At 41.0% G+C, this 12,391-nt stretch overlaps 1 protein-coding gene across 1 annotated transcript in view; it reads left to right on the top strand.

Moving 5' to 3' along the window:
- The window catches only part of plxnb2a (plexin b2a), a 147,069-nt gene that overhangs the window by 52,782 nt on the left and 81,896 nt on the right, over window positions 1-12,391 (top strand). The window contains exon 3 of the mRNA XM_037761177.1: window positions 4,359-4,411. The gene's annotated coding sequence lies outside the window, so the exon portion shown is untranslated. The remainder of the gene's footprint in view (window positions 1-4,358; window positions 4,412-12,391) is intronic.

Raw genomic sequence — 12,391 nt, 5'->3', positions numbered from 1 at the left:
TGTGTGTGTGTGTGTGTGTGTGTGTGTGTGTGTGTGTGTGTGTGTGACAGACAGACAGTGTGTGTGTGTTTATGGCGTAGAGGTCAGACGGAGAGCAGAGGGCGTCTCTGCCTCCAATCTGGACCTGCTGAGTGTCTCTGTCCTCCGTCTGCCTCATCTTATATAAATCCAGCCACATATGGAAAGAAAATCTGGATTCATTCTACTTCTACTACTTTATATTAATAATGCATGTGATTCACATCGCAGTCACACTGTTTGTTTAAAAAGTTTATTCTTCAAATCTAAATAATACAACCCTGTTACCCTGGCCTTTTGCCTCTCGCTGCCGTTTACTGATTCACAGCCCGTCGTTGGATCATATTGAAGAAAAGCAGAGATGAACGTGTCAGAGGAGAGGTCAGAGAGGAGGCTGAGCTGAGACAAGAATCCACAAAATGTAATAAAAACTCATAGAAACCTGCGTGTCCTCTGCTAGAAACGTCGCTGAGGTTATTTCTTTCTTTGATGTAGTTAGAAAGTAGCTCTCTGCAAAAGATTTCCTCGAATTAAATTATAACATTATTGCGGTTTTCAGACAAAACAAACCTCAACATTAACATCGAAGATGTTCTTGGGGTGTCACTATTTTGACTATTTTTACAAACCAATCAATCGATTAACGTAGAAAATAATCAGCATAATCCATAATTAAAATATTCATTAGTTAATAGTTCAAAATGAGCTCCAGCTCAACCAACTCATTCCCAAGTCATCAAATACAGCAGCTTGGTCAGTGGCCCTACGCGTCTACTTGGCCGTAGTCATGGCAGGAGTGAAGGAGGAGGTTAGGTCCAAAATCACAGGTATTTCACCCAGAAGACCGTTGTTAGTGTGTTGCGTACTTAATTTACATCGCCATACGTAAAGAACTTAAGTACATATCTAACATACTTATTAAAACCCAAACCATGATCTTTTCCTAAACCTAACCAAGTTATTTTTACTGTGCGCACAGAGCTTTACTTTGAAAAAAAACATTGGCAACAAATGGAAATTTGACACGTGCAAACTGACACTAGAGAGGTTCGTAGAGCGTCATAGTTTGACGCGACTGACCAAGCGGCGATATTTGATGACTTGGAAGTGAGAACATATTGACCAACTACAACAGTAAAATCCTAAAAGTATTTAAGGCCTTTACACACTTTTTTGTGGGTTTTTTTCACGAATACTTTCAAACAGAACGTGAATATTACGCTGCGATTTTCCCGAGCTTTCGCACCGCAAATAAAGTCATCAACCAGTCACGTTGTGCAGAACAAAGATTATAAAACAACAACTCTGAGGCTCTGTCGTCCGACACAAAACTTGATTACTCTTTTCAACCTTGACAAACGCAGCGCAGACCAGATCCACTCCTTTCTTTCTTACCTTTCACAATAAAAGCCCTAGACAAGTCATATTTGCAGGCGAATATTTCGCATTTTTATGTCGCTTCTTTGTCTCGTTCCCGGGTATATTAATGCATGAGTAATAATATAATGATATAATATATTATAGTAGAACAACATGGGACATTTTTATACTTTTAATACTTTAACTACATTTCCTTGATTATACTTACATACTTTTACTGAAGGAACATCAATAGATGACCTTTACTTGTAACAGTAGTACTAAAGGATGTGAATACGTCATCCTCCACCACATAAACCCAGCTGATAATCTGTTGTTTCCTCTCAAATTGAATCCATTCCTTCTGGTTATTTAAACCACAGCTTGTCTCATTCTCCATCGTCATCTTCAGTTTTATTTGGTGTTTAAGAATAAACTCTTTTTTTCCCCCCGTAATACTTCCCATAATGCAGTATAATTGTCAGGCGAGCGGTGTGGTCGCTCCCTAAACCCCACATGATGAATATTTATTGTCTTTTACGCTTTTCAAGCCACTTCCTGATGATGGAAGGAAACATTGTGTGGACTGATGCTTCGCCATCTGGATGTTTAGATGTTGGATGTTAGATGCTCGAACATATGGACACACGCTCACGCTAAAAAACAATGAGAACACACACACACACACACACACACACACACACACACACACACACACGAGCGAGTCGGCCCGTGCTATCCAGAAGCATATGGTTCTTTGAGATAGAGTGGAGACAGACTGGGCCATTCTGTTGGATAGCACCGAGGGCCTCAACGCTGTCAGAAGTGCTGCCAAACAAACTTCACTACACACACACACACACACACACACACACACACACACACACACACGCAGTCTCGCCTCACTTGCTGCTTTGCTGCTTGTCTCAATACGAAGTGAAAGGCGACATTCATTTGTGTTTCTGCAGGAGAGACGAGAGAGCATCTGAGTTCAACAGTGGTGGAAAGTACAGTTACTCAAGTACTGTACTTACAGGGGCTATATGGAGGAATCAGAAATTGCTTATTAACCCTCATAGACCCACAATAGAACCGTTTTTTTGTCTTTTTTAGCGGGGTACAGGGGGTCTTTAGGGTGAGATAGCAGGTCAACAGTAGATGTCACATAGAAGTGGTGTACATCATCTGAACGCTGGGAACCTGAAGATTAATATGAGTGTCAAGTTGTTCTAATCATAAATCAATTAATAAATTAACTAAAGTAAATTGTAAAAGTGTATCAGGGTTTAGAACATTATGATAGAAGTATATGATGGCCATCCCCATGATCTATTATGTCTCATAAGCTGTTGCAGCACATTTTGGGTTGATACCATTTGTTACACAGAATTGGTGCTAAATTTAACCATTTTTTACCACTCGAGAATTGATAAAAATGACCAATAATCCCTCCAAAATACCACATTAAGACACCAAGACCTTGAGGAACACCATAGAAAAAAGCCATGCTGTGATCTGGTATCAAAAACTTTTGACATTGACATTGACATTTTTCGGCGATTGGATGGCGAGCACTTCTGTTGTGTAAACTGCTCAGAAACCCCCTTATTGTTAATCTAGTTAGGAAAGTCATCCATCCTCTGAATGCTCTAGGGCTCTAGTTTGTGGCTGTAAAGTTTCATGAGGCAGTGATTATCCTAGAGGTCACCACAGGTCATTTTATACAGTGAGGTCAAGTTTCACTACAATGAAATGTCTCCTATGGGGACTAACATCATCACACATGAATACAGTTGGGCTCATTGGATCCTCAAGAGTCTCAGCTTTACAGTGACACCCAATTTATGTAATTCAAGACTGTTTAGGGACCTCAGTATGCAGAAATATTCAAATACACCATTTTAGAATAGGAGAAAATAACATTTTAACAGCATTCCTCACATTAAAAGCAGTCTACAGGCTGATAGAGGAAACCCAGAAAGTCTTGGAAGGTCTCATTTTTTAGGTTAGGTTACAACCTGTTCACACATTGTCAATAAAAAAGAATTAAAACACGTTTAGATGTGTAAAAACTTACATATATTCCCTTTAATTACAAATTAGAGGTACTTGTACTTGAGTATTTCTATTTGATGTTACTCCACTACATCTCAGAGGGAGATATTCTACTTTCTACTTTTACTTAAGAAAGGTTTTGGATGCAGGACTTTTACTTATAGTGTAGTATTTTCAGTGTGCTATTAGTACTTTTACTAAAGTAAAGGCTCTGAATACTTCTTGAAAATGAAGGTACCTGCAGGCTTATTCAGCAACATTTGGGCCTCGGCTGCTCTTTGTTCATTACACCCCCTCGGTGTCTCGAGCTTTTTGTCTGTTTCGTTGTCTCATTACGAAGATTACTCCCCAAATTGATTCCTCCTTTATTTCCTCAGTTAAAAAGTCCCTTTATTTTAGAGCCTATAAGCATTAATGTTATCATTATGAGAGAAAAAACAGGGGCTCTCTACTCGTATTATCACAAATTAAAATGCCTTTAGTTGAATTCATGCCCTGATGAAGGGGTCTATTTAAACTCGGGCAGAGTTCCAGCTTTTTGTTATTATTCCAGGCGGTAATGTGCTTTTCTCTCTGATAGATAATACAAGATTTCTGGCAGTTTTTGTGAATTAATTACGTTTAATTAATATTGCCGTCACTGTTCTGTGAATACAAGCCTGGCTTTCACTTTGATCCACAGCAGGTTGGTACTATTATTCACAATATCACCTCCAGTGATACAACAAATTTGCGTTATTATCCAGTTAACATTGACAGCCCTGGTATATTTCAATGCTAATACTTGCACAACTTTTACCTATAACAGAGTAGTTTTACACTGTGGTATTGCTACTTTTACTTTGGTAAAAGATCAAAGTACTTCTTCCATCATTGACCCAAACTGTTTTTTAAAACTTCAGTGTTTTTTTGTGTGTTTCTTTTAGGAGACTGAGGTGGTCGATGTCATCAGAGATCAACAGGCCTGAACGCTGAACAGGTAAGGAACTTCCTCCGACTTTAATTCTGAAATCTCTTTATAAAAACACTTTGTTTTCTTTCTCATTGTTCTCGCGTTTCTTTTCTCTCTCGTCAAACTACTTTCTATTTCCCCCCCTTTTCACATATCATATTTCAAGCTTCCTCCGCTGTCATTAGAAACCATTGTGCGTCCCCATGAATGCCATTGGCTGTTTATTTTGGCTGCGTTTGGCTGTGGTTTCTGTGCATGTGTGTGGCGGGGGTCTGGGTTAACGGGTTAATTGGAGGCTTCGGGCCGTTTTTAAGAAATTAATTCTTGCTGAGACCCTGCTGCCCCTCCACACAAACACTCTTCTCACATATCACCCAATTACTAACACTCCTCACACACCTCTCTCTCTCTTATTATACTGCTTTTCTCCCTCTATTTGAACTTTGTGATGTTGTTGAGGCTGCTGTCAGGGAACTGAAGCTTTAATGCACAAACACAACCAACATTATATTCTTCTAATACTGTGCTAAGATGATTACAACGGGCAAAAAATACAGCTTTCAGGACAAGGAAACAGGAATAAGTAGCTGGCTTAACCTTTAAAGCCCTTTTTGAAGAAGTTTGGTCGTCACTTCATGGTCAACCTGGTCCTCATTAATATAATACGAAAGTACACACACACGGACTATAATCAATGTAGGACGGGGATTTAGGAAGTTAAGCTCCAAATTATGTAGATGTGGACCTCGAGGGATTTACAATAAGACCTTTGTTTATACACAAATACATTACAGGTCTTCAGGACAGATCCTCAACGACATGTTCGATCTTGCGTCCACATTTCCTCGTCCACCTTGATTCTGGGAGGCATCCAGCTTTTTTCTGGGTCTCTTATTTCATATTTCAAAGTGAAGCCAATGCTGAAGTGCCTTAAACTTGCATTCCTTCGAATATCAGGCGAGGGATGACTCCTCTGTTTGCAAAAAGAAGTCTGATTGTATAGAAGTCTATGAGAAAATGAGCCTGCTTCTCACTTGGTTTATTACCTCAGTAAACATTGTAAACATGAGTTTATGGTCTCAATCGCTAGTTTCAAGTCTTCTTCAATACAGCATGATGTTCATTTAGTAAATTATGGTCCCATTTAGAGTCAAATAGACCATAAAGCAGGGGATGCTTTAGGGCGTGGCTACCTTGTGATTGACAGGTAGCTACCTCGGCGTTGTCCGGTCTGGGAGTTGTAGTGAAAACTGACACGTTTAAGCCAACAATATCAGAGACCAATTGTTTATTTATTTTATATAAATACAGTTATTTATGAATAAAATTCTTAATTTTTGTCTTAAACCCACTCTGATGTCTGATAAACAATAAAAGGAGGGTGGCTCCAAATCCGAATTTTGCCTATAGGGCAAGAGCCATTGTATAATGTTATTAGTTTTTTTGTTGTTACATGTCTGTGCAGAGACTTTTTATCTTTTATCATACAGTTTTCCTGTCAGGGTAAGTCCACACTAGATGCTGAAAGGATGAAAACGTGGTTTCATTGTCCTCTGTGGGTAGAGAGCTGGGTGTGGGCAGGTTTTGGTCTGTTGGGCTCGTGACCACACCCAGCTTTGATGTAGTTTGGTACATAGTGACACTGCTGGGAAAAAAAACATGTCAACATCACTCGATTGCATGGCAACCCCGCTTTATTAGACTGGGTGAAGCTACTCTTGTTAAAGCTATATGATGTTTACACTGAGTGAAATATTCAAACCCGAGACGCCATGTTTATTTTATGGCTCCATCAAATGGAAATATTCTGGATGCTTTGGTGCATCATTACTCCAAAAGTGAACCTGACAAGTTTCATGTCTTTGGAAACTTTGTGATCTCCACTAGAATTTAAAATAAAGATCTCTACATTTGGCTGGATAATATTAGTTTTTACTGACTGACCCATGGCGAGTCAGCCGGGTTTAAGAGATGTTCTAACAGCGATGCTTTTTGACCACGATTAAGTTGAATTTCTGTAATCCTGGTCAGCTTCACTGTACAGACGCTTCAGTATTTCTGCACATAAGTTGATAAAGTTGTTGCTTCTTTTCCCCTTTTTGAGATTTTTGTATTCAGAAGTTTAAATGCCAGACAGCTCAGTCCTGGAAGAAGTCATTTTGTATGTGTCTGCATCATCAGTACCGCTAACGGCCTTTCTTTACATTATGTACTCTTGATGTGCAGAGACATTAAACTGCTATAATGCTGAACGACACACTTGACTCCATTTGGGTCCATCTTCAATTTGGCTTCTTTTTTTTGTTGTGTGGTACATATTTTCTTCACAGGAAGACAGAGTATGCACAAATAGATTACCTACCACGTTAATGGTTGTAATACCTCGGTTTCTGTTACTGCCTGCAGACCGAGTGCAGGGTTATTTTGGCCATTTAAGGCTTTTCCTTTCTCAGTAGTTTATTGTTTCAAAGGCTTTTCCATCCTGCAGAGAATCAATCCAGTTTTTTTGGAGGGAAACGTTGAATATGTTGGAAGCAGTTTATACGATTCTCCTGTATCCTGTATTTAGATATTTTCCAATGTAAAAGTCCCTAGAAGTGTATGATTCAACTTTTTCCCATGGTCTAGTGATACTAAATTGCAATACTTGTAAAATCGCAATACATATCGAATCGGCACCCGGCAGTTTATATTAAAGTTGACATGTCAAATAGTGAAATCAGCAGTCCAGATGTGTTGCTGTGGCCCTTCAGAAACTCATACTGGACCAAAATGAAACCTGTGTGGCGTCCAATCTGAATTTCTATGATCTGCTGCTGTGCCAACTCATAGAACACATTAATGTGTGTCACTATAGTGTTTGTGTTTCCTCCACTTCCCTATCTGTCTTCCATCCATCACCGTTTCCATCTTACCTCCATGTTCTCAATATCTCATTCCCCTTTGTTGTTTTTATCCAATGTGTGTTTTAATAGTTCTTGTTCCCTTAAACGGCTTCATTTTCTCAGCCTTCCGTTGGAGCTTGTACCTTGTCACTCTCAAATCTTATGAAAGCAAATACAAGGGCCTGTATGAGTGTGTGGGTGTTTCAAGATATCAGTTTCTCAGGGTCAAATCAGTCATCGCCGTCTCATATTTGAAGTTTACCGAATACGGCTGATAAGTCCTGCTCAGCTCAGATTTATTCTTGTTTCCCCGGTTGACTTTTACTTTTATGGTCAGCAGCTTTTGCATGTCTTTCCTCCTGAACAAATAGTGCAAACTGCACTTCTATAAGCTCCAATATGTCCCTTTGTCTACAATCATCTCTTAACCTCAACGGTAATTACAACTCTCGACTAGAAATCTGAAATCTAATCCTAAAACTGAACCCAAAAACCTAAATATAAACTTAGCAGGGCCGTACACTTGAAAGACTTTGGACTTCATAACTATATGCTTTAAATATTGAACATCGGTATACAGAACATGAGTTCTCAGCAGAGTGAGTCCAGAAAAACATCAATACTGACCCTCTCAAAGCCACATCAGTCAACCTGTGGCGAGTGATTAATATCAGCAGAGGTTCAGTAAACAACTATCAGACGTCTGGATAACGGAGAGCAGAGCTTTCATCAAGACACCTCTTTTTCACTTTTCTATTAATCTTCTTCATCATTTCATCAGTTACCTCACCACGTCTGCCACCGCTGCTGCTGCTGGAGGTTTACTGTGTGTCTGACTGTTGTGTTTGGATTTAGTCCCAGAACTGTATCCCTGCGTGAAATGAGACGTACGTGGGTTTGACTGGACTCCATTTTTATCTTTACACACACACTAACACACACACAGACACACTAACACACACACACACATGCGCACACACACACATGCACAGATGGTAAACATCTCCTCAGACCTGACAGAACTCAGTGTGTGTCCATCTTCGTCATTAATTCTCCTTAATCAGCTCATTAATCCTCAGCCTTAATGATGCAGGGAGAGAGGAAGGAAGGATGGAAAATAGGAAGGAAAGAAGAATGGAAGGAAGATGGGAAGGAAGGAAGCGATGATGGAAAGAAGGACGGAAGTGTAGAGGGAAGAAAGCAGGGATGGAAGGGACGAAGGAAGGAATGATGGAGGGAAAAGAGGAATGGAAGTAACAACGGAAGCAAGAAAGAAAGGAAGGAAGATAATAATGGAAAGAATGAAAACAGTAAGGATGGAAGGGAGGAAGGGACAAATGATGGAAGGAAGGAAGCAAAGAATGATGGAAGGATGGAACAAAGGAAGGAAGGAAGAAAATAGGGAAGGAAGGGACAGAGGATGGTAGGAATGATGGAACAAAGGAAGGAATGACGGGATGAAGGACTGAAGGGCATAAGGAAGGAAGGAAGAAAGTAGGGATAGAAGGAAGGATAGAATGATGGAAGGAAGAAAGGGACAAAGGATGGAAGGGAGGGAGGAAGGATGGGAGGAAGATTGAAGGAAGGACAGAATGACGGAAGGATGGAAAGGATTAAGGAAGGAAGGAAGGATGGAAGGGAGGGATGAAAGTAGAACGGAAGGATGGAAGGAAGGAAGGAAGGGATGATGGAAGGAAAGAAGGATGGATGGAAGGAAGGATGGAAGGTATGGTGAAAGAATGGAAGAAAGGAAGTAAGATAGGAAGGAGGGAAGGAATAATGGAATCAATTGTGGATGGAAGGAATGATGCAACGAAGGAAGAAAGTAGGGATGGAAGGGAGGAAGGATGGAAAGAATGAAGGGAAGATGAAAGGAAAAAGTAGGAAAGGAAGGAAGGACAGATGGAAGGAAAGGAGGAAGAAAAGGAGTCTTGGACTGTGAATAATGATGAATGGAATATGGAGGAACACTGCAAGAAAAGAAAAAAACGATGGAAAGAGAGAAACAGTTTAAAATGGGTGGAAGAAAGCCAAAGAAGAAAAGAAGAAAAGTGGAAAGAAGGAGAGAAAAGCAGGAAAAAAGTAGTTGAGCGGGAGAGAAAGAGACTTAGAAGGCAGAGTTGATGACTCGGAGAGACTTTTATCAGCTGCCAACTGGTGCTGTGGTGTGTTTATGTGTGTGTGGTGAGAGTGAATAGTTTCAGGATGGTTGCCAGTATTTTACTGTGTAGTGTGTGTTGTTGTAGTGTGTGTTTTGTGTTGTTGTGTGTGTGTGTGTGTGTGTGTGTGTGCGTGTGTATGTGTGTGTGTGTGTGTGTGTTTTGGGAGGGCGTGGGTGAGTGGATGCTCATGTGTGGTTTGTTTTTTTCTGTATTTTCTTTTCTGTTTTAGCCAACAGAGTGTGGCTTCTGTCTCTTCACCGTGGTGGAAAGCTTTATACTCCAAGAGCAGCGCTGGGTTTGGACCAAAGAAGAAGAAAAAGTTGCTCTGCTCTTTGTTTTGCCTCCATGTTTATGCTGCTAAACGTTCATTGCTGCTGTCAGATTTTTTTTGTAGTGAGCTTCCACAGATGCTTGATATTTTTCTTTCCATGCTATACTTGCTATCAGGTATTTTTCTATTTCGTCTTCTCTGTAAAGGCTTTGTCAGTAGAACATCTGGTTCTGAGTGATACTGGGCTGCAAAGTTTCCTTCAGAAAATCTATTCCAACGTCTTCATTAAGTGTTCACAGATCAGGTGTTTAATTTACTGTGCTGGTTCTTGCTTTATAACATATCACACTGAACATGTTAGAACAACCCGTTCTCACGCCCAACTCAAATACCGCTGTTTGGTGCCCCTCGGCATCGGAAAGTCCGTCAACGTTGACTTAATTTACCTTAGTTTTGTTATGTAACTTACATACTTAACTAACGCCACATACATAAGTTACATAACAATCGTACTTACTTTGACTCAAACCATCTTTTCCTAAACCTAACCAAGTACCTTTGTCGCCTAAACCTCACCTAACTTTGCGTAATAAACTAAGTCAACCTATGTTGGAAGTTCGGAAGGCCCGTAGTCGGCCTGTGGTTGGCCCGTGTAGTTGGTCTATGGTTGGCCCGGTAGTCGTCCCGTGGTTGGCCTGTGTAGTCAGCTCTTGGTTGGCCCATGTAGTCGGCCTGTCGTTGGCCCGGTGGTCGGCCCGTGATTGGCCCTTGTAGTCGGCCTATAGTTGGTCCGTAGTCTGCCCATGGTTGGTCCATGTAGTCAGCTTGTGGTTGGCCCATGTAGTCGTCCCATGGTCGTCCTGTAGTCAGCCTGTGGTTGGCCCATGTATTTGGCCCGTAGTCGGTCCGTAATCGGCCCATGGTTGGTCCGGTAGTCAGCTCATGGTTGGCCCATGTGGTCGTCCCATGGTCGTCCCGTAGTCAGCCCATGGTTGGTCTGGTAGGCGGCCCGTGGTTGGCTCGTGTAGTCGGCCAGTGATTGGCCCGTGCTTGGCCTGTGCGCCCCCCGAGGTGTAGATTTTTGGAATGTCTTTGAATGTATTTGTTCGACTTGTACACACGGTCCACGGCACCACTTTGTTGTTTCCCAGCCGAGAGCCGACTTGTTTCATTCCTTTGATCTCAGAAGTAGCTGAATCAGGAATACCTGCAGCTCATTTTTATTACACATGAACTTTGAAATGCTGCAGAGAATAAGTGAAGAGGAGGAGGAGGAGGAGGAAGAGGAGGAGGAGAATGAGGAGGAGGGAAAGTACTGAAGCAGCCTCTCTGAGCTGTCTGCTACATTTAAGCTTTTATGGACAACAGCGGGAACCCTCTGATGGCTTTAACAGCTTACCTCACTGCTCTCCACAGCCTCTTTCTCTATTATTCTCTTCATTTCTTACTCCTAAAATGGACTGTATGTGTGTGCATGCTCCGTAGCAACAGGTTGAGGGTTAATGTCTTTCACATGTGGCACAGATCTCTGTGGAGCTTTACTGACTCGTAGTGTTACAGTCAATGACAAGTGTCCTCTTTCCTGCTTCTCACATTTCAAGACACTTTGAAGTGTCTTAAAAATAACCTTTAATAGTTTAACAGACGGGCATTCCTTAAAAGCAAATTCTGTATTTAGAAGTGTTGTATTGACCTTGAAAATAGCAGTTTGATGAAATATTTCTACCACATGGTCCTGTTATTTTTCTAAGTCTCATAACTGAATTTGTTTCATGCATAGATGTTGAAAGAAAGTGTTGATTTCACTCATTACTCGCTGTGTCTTTATTTACAAATCCAACCTTTTGCTCCTAATGAAATCTAGTTTGTGCACATTATGTTTTGTGGTCATGCAGTTTGGAAGGTTTCCAACTATGGACTCGTTCTCCCTCCTGGGCGTCTGTATTTGATGATGATTGACAGGTTGTTAACGAGCTCGTTAGACTTCATAGATTGGCTGACCTTTGTGTGTCCCCGATTGGCGTGAGGGAGTTATTACAGGAGACGCTTGTCATCCTGTTGGATTTAGTTTTGTTTTTGTAACATAATATAATCTGACAATGAAAGTGAAAAAGTGAGACGAGTGATGACTTTAGTGCTCATTTTATAGAGTTCAATTGATTAATTGATGATGAAAATAATAGTTGGTTGTATAGCCCTGTATGATTCACACACATACTGTATTTTATAGGATGAGGGCTTGGTTTGATCACCACAGAGGCTGCGTTGGGCCTCACGAGAGTCGTGAGGAGTTTAAAGTTTATACCGACCCGTCAAAATTAATGAACTAGGATGTCACAGCATAAAAAGAGAGTGGGAGTACACACACACACACACACACACACACTGCCATGTAATGAAAGAGCATAGACAAATCAAGTGAAGTGACATGAAAAGCATCGGGATAATTACAAACACACACTAACGTCTGTCTGTCAGCGCTGCGTTCGTCCTTTCAGACTACTTCCTGCCTCCTGCGGAGTGTGTGTTAAAGTGTGTGTGTGTGTTTATGATTTCATGTATGTGTGTGTGTGTGTGATGAGTCTGTGGCCCGTGACAAATGAGTGTTTCGTTTTTCATCAGGAAGCATGAATGCCGCCAGCGTGTGGTGTGTTTTTTTTTCTTTTTTCCTCATTCAGATATTCTTCGG

Source organism: Sebastes umbrosus, chromosome 23 (assembly GCF_015220745.1).
Source record: "Sebastes umbrosus isolate fSebUmb1 chromosome 23, fSebUmb1.pri, whole genome shotgun sequence".
NCBI classification, from domain to species: Eukaryota; Metazoa; Chordata; class Actinopteri; order Perciformes; family Sebastidae; genus Sebastes; species Sebastes umbrosus.
The sequence above is the reverse complement of the archived record's forward strand: the minus strand, read 5'-3'. Positions and strand labels throughout refer to the sequence as shown.